Source organism: Labeo rohita, chromosome 12 (assembly GCF_022985175.1).
Source record: "Labeo rohita strain BAU-BD-2019 chromosome 12, IGBB_LRoh.1.0, whole genome shotgun sequence".
NCBI classification, from domain to species: domain Eukaryota; kingdom Metazoa; phylum Chordata; class Actinopteri; order Cypriniformes; family Cyprinidae; genus Labeo; species Labeo rohita.
In genome coordinates, this window is record NC_066880.1 from 5,591,729 (window position 1) to 5,596,701 (window position 4,973).

At 32.5% G+C, this 4,973-nt stretch overlaps 1 long non-coding RNA gene across 1 annotated transcript; it reads right to left on the minus strand.

Annotated features, from left to right (window-relative positions):
* Positions 1-1,490: 1,490 nt before the first annotated feature.
* Positions 1,491-3,822, minus strand: LOC127174276 (uncharacterized). The gene is made up of 3 exons (XR_007828863.1): positions 3,590-3,822; positions 3,013-3,039; positions 1,491-2,000 (listed from the first exon to the last, which is right to left on the minus strand). It is a non-coding gene; the product is annotated as an uncharacterized LOC127174276 (long non-coding RNA).
* Between the last annotated feature and the right edge of the window lie 1,151 nt (positions 3,823-4,973).

Here is a 4,973-nt window from a genome sequence, read left to right on the forward strand (position 1 = left end):
ACCAATCAGGTGTTTTTTTCAATACATTGAAAATAGGTCCCATTACAGCCTGGCATGCTGAAAAAACATGAAGGCTAATGCACGTCAAGTCAAGGCACCTTTTATTGTCATTCAACCATATGTCTATGTGAAGAAATGAAATTGCTTTTCTCTATCTGTTTTGGTTCTAATGTGCTTGCGGCTGTTTAGTTCTAAGACAGTAATTACAGTAAACACATTATATTGGATGACATAATACATAGTACTCATAAAATGTCACTTTGATCTTCAACGCTGCATACATTTGACATTTTTCTGGCTTTTTAAAATGTGAGAATTAAGTCTTAAGCTTGTGAAAGTTATAGAAAATCTCTTGCTTTCTTGTCAGTCTTGCTTTACAGCACACACTATTACTTAGACTGAAGGTCATTGCTTTTGATACAAAAAAAACACTTTGCAATAAGGTTCAATTCATTATGTGTCATGAATTAACAGTGTACATCATTTATATAGCATAAGCGGTGATGTTTCAGTGACTCGTTTTTACATTGATACAGTTGTATGTGGCTGTCTTTGTAAGTGATTGAATCATTCAGTTAAACGATTTGTTCAAAAACACTGATTCATTCAGGAACATAAAGGGCCAGATTTACTAAACAGGGCAAATCGAGAGCACAAATCCAAAACAGTGGTTATTGTGTTCTTCTGGCATTCCAAATAAATACATGTGGGAAAAATCCTCTCCCTTTTACCACTCGCTCCCTTTTCCCTGCAGTGCCTTCTCCTAGCAACAACAATTGCAGCCATTTCAAGCTCTAAATAGTTTTTTGGGTAATTTGACAAGTGCAAACGTTAGTAAATCACGTTGCGTGATTCATTTTAATACTCTCCTCCCATAAATTTTGAGTCTGAAAGGGAAACTCCTACACTCTTAACCCGAATTAGTTGACTTTACTAGAAAATTGCGTGGAAACCCGTTGCACTAAACAAGATTAGTTTTTACAAATCTAAAACTAAACGGGTTAAGCTTTGTAAACATAAAAATGTTAGTGGGTGCAACAGACAAATCAGGTTTGCATTAGTAGTCTTTACTGAAAACCATTAGTTCACACTATTTTTTTTTTTTTGGTGTACAATTTATATTAAAAAATCTTATTGAATATTAATTCTATTGATAAATGATATATTACATAATGCCTTAAAATTAAGAAATAATACTAGTTAAAGAAATAAACTAACCGCATTCCAATGTTTTTATTGCTCATAAAAACAAGCAGTACAGTGTATTCCTCCATGTATGAACTTGTCATACAAAAGACAAGTAACATTTTTTTGACATACAATTCTTATTTGCTAGTCAACAACTGTACAGATTGCTTACAGTAACATGAACACATAGTATTCAACAATATGCCATATCCCTCTGAATGACTAAACATGCATTGAAACTAGATAAGCATTAAAACTTGAGTCAACTCTTTGAAACAAAGATGACTCCTGTGAATTTTAAACATTTTTACCACAGAAAACTGGTACAATTTAACTCTTTATTTTCTCTTTTAAACTCTTTCTCTTTTAACCTCTTTCAATTTAACTGGTTTAATTTAACTTACAGCAATGACAGGATATTTGGAACAAGAGAATCACCTCAGAGATTAATTGTGCACATCAAGAACAGTAAACAGCCACTCCTGTCAAAATTAAATTGCAAGCTGGTTCTTTAATGTCTGTAACCTGGGCTTCAAGTCAGTGTGGCCCAACATTAGAAGTACCTGCTGGATGAACTGAAATGTGTTCTTCATTGGTTTGGGGTAGCTTAGATGAAGTGCATATGTAAGTCCAAAGAGAAGGCACATAGCCTTTGGCAAGTCTTTAATGCTTTTCATCACAACTTCTCCCTCGATGACAATCTTAAATGAGGCTGGATTGAGATGCAGAGAGGACGGAGACACAGCACCTTCACGCTCAACAAGGAGGATTCCAAGGTCAAGGTCTTGGAACACATGATCATCAGCAGAGTCCTAACAACAGAACACATTCAAGACATTAGTCATTAAATAACTATTAATTATGTTAAACAAATAGTCTAATGTATGAATTGGTTATGACTGCTTTTTCAACACTTCATTAAAAGGGTTAGTTTAAAAAAAAAAAAAAAAAAAAAAATAAATATCACTCACACGGTCAAAAGTTTGGGATCAGTAAGACTTGTAATGCTTTTATTAATTAATGCTTATATTTACTTGATCAAAAATACAGAAAAAAACAGTAATATTGCAAAATGTTTTTACAATTTAATATTTTTTTAATTTTAATATACTATAAATGTAATTAATATCTGTGGTGAATTTTCCTCAGCTGTTACTCTAGTCTTAAGTGTCACATGATCTTTCAGAAGTCATTCTAATATGATAAATTTATTATGTGATTTATCAATGTTGAACACTTGCTCCGTCAACTATTTTTGTGGAACCTGTGATTATTTTTTTCAGGATTCTTTGTTCAATAACAAGGTAAAAAAAAAAAAAAAACTGCATTTATTCAAAATATAAATCTTGTCCAACAATGTAAATTTGTGCTATCACTTTTTATTAAGTGAACACATTCTTGGTGAATAAAAGTATTAATTTTCAAAAAAAAAAAAAAAAAAGTAAAAATATACTGACCCCAAACTTTTTATTTATTCAAAACTTTTTTTTTTTTTTAAACCTTGTTATTGAACAAAGAATCCTGAAAAAATTAATCACAGGTTCCACAAAAATAGTTGACGGAACAACTGTTCAACATTGATAATTCGCATAATAAATTTAGAATGTTTTCTGAAAGATCATGTGACACTTAAGACTGGAGTAACAGCTGATGAAAATTAAGCTTTGCATCACAGAAATAAATTATATTTTATAGTATATTAAAATAAAATAAAAATTAAATTGTAAAAACACTTTTTTTTCTGTATTTTTGATTAAGTAAATATAGCCTTGATGAGCATTAGATACTCTGATACTTTGTCACATATAAATTCACAAAACTTACACTTCCACTGCATCTTCTCACATGGACCTGTGAAAACAGAGCATAAGTAAACTTTTAGAAAAAGTTTAGAAAAAGTTGCAGATAAAATTCCACTGTAAAAGTTAGGCACCAAGTAATGATCTTGTATATTCCAAGTTTCGATAAGTTAACAGCTATATAAAAAATCACTAATGCAAAACTTAAAGTAGCATTTTTTCCCAATTAGTTTAAAATAAAAAAATACACACGCTAGCATTAGCCACATGGAAAGCACGTGTAAATTACATGCATGGACTCTTAACGTTACATGCATGAGTGCGAACCAGCAGAAAAAAATAACTAAGTTAACGAAATAAACAAGCTGCAGCTAAACTGTGAGCATACAAAAACACTCTGGATAATGTTACGATATATGAAATGACAAAAAATAGCTGAATTAAAAGTTAACGTTATATCTAAACCATGAACCGACAGAAAAAAAGCGTCTATCTGCACATTAACACTTTGTCATCTTTTTAGAGTTTAACATCGGTCCATATTTTGGGTTAGCACTTTTTTTCAGAAAGATATCTGCAGATAATACTCTTTATAAACTCACCGATTCACGTTGTTTTCAAAGATTAACCGTTGGCGCGTCTCTTCAGTGAAGCAGCTCTGTTCACACGACCTGCTTCAAAAAGCCCCTCCCCCTTTTCAAAAACGTAACATACTGAGTGATGTCTTCTTAACTTGATCAGTGTAGTCAATTATTTGTCTAAATAGTGCAAACAACTACTATTTTTTAGCAGTGACAACTTTTTTTAAAAAAACAATAAAGAATACGTAATGACTGCTTACATTTTTTGGTTTAGACAAAATCCGGGTTAAGAGTGTACAAATGCATATTCAATAAAGTCAGGTACACGCCCGTCCACGCCTTTTCAGCGATAATTCATCATTGCGCATCTTAGTAAAACCTGACAGTATGATTTTGATGCCAAAAGGCTTTTTGTGCTGTCGCAAGCTGTTAGTAAATCTGGCCCAAAATGTGTAGTCTATATAAGTGAGCCACTGAATTGTTCAGTCAGTCAGTTCATTAAAAACACAGATTCATTCAGAAATTCAGAAGTGAATGTCCTTATAAGTGAGTCACTGAATCATTCAGTAAACTGACTTGTTTAAAAACACAGATTCATTTAGGAATTAAACAAATGACTGTCTTTATAAGTGAGTCATTGATTCGTTCAGTCAACCGATTCTTTCAAAAACTCTGATTCAGTAACTGACTTTGTGTTAGTCATTAAATTACTAAGTCAACAGATCCATTCAAAACAACTGAATCATTTATACTTAACATTTGTGTTCGGAAAAACAACAGTCGTGTTTGTGTGATATTGCTTAAATTCTGTAAAATTATTGTTCATTATGTTCATTATGTTCATTATGAACCTTATTGTAGTGTGTTCCCAAATAAGTACTAAATTATTTCCCAACCACTGTCTCATCCATATATTCTGTCTCTTTTTCTCTTTTACTGACCTCAGGCCCTTTCACCATGTTATTTGTTAACACTGGCGACTCTGTCAGCATTCTGTATATAAGAATAAGTTCTTGCAAACAGTGATCTTGCAGTTTACAGTGTGCACCAACATAACAGAAAACAAGCAACCTTGAGTCTTATAAAGGGGACAATGGATGCTCATTTTTCACAAGTTGATATGATTCTTTAGGTTTTTCTTGAAATGTCTACACATACTTTGGTTAAAATTCCTCAGTGGTTGTGTAAAACAACACCCTTTTTACCTTGTCAAAAACAGCTCTGTTCATAACGACCCGTTTCTGTGCATGTTCCTTTAAATGATAATGAGCTACTGCTCACCCCGCCCCTCGCTTCCGTTTTTTGTATATTCAGTGGCGCATTACCATCAAAAACAAAACTAATACACTGCATCCTTAGTTCTGATATTGAGAGAAAAATATCCAGCGTACAACTAGCTGAAGGC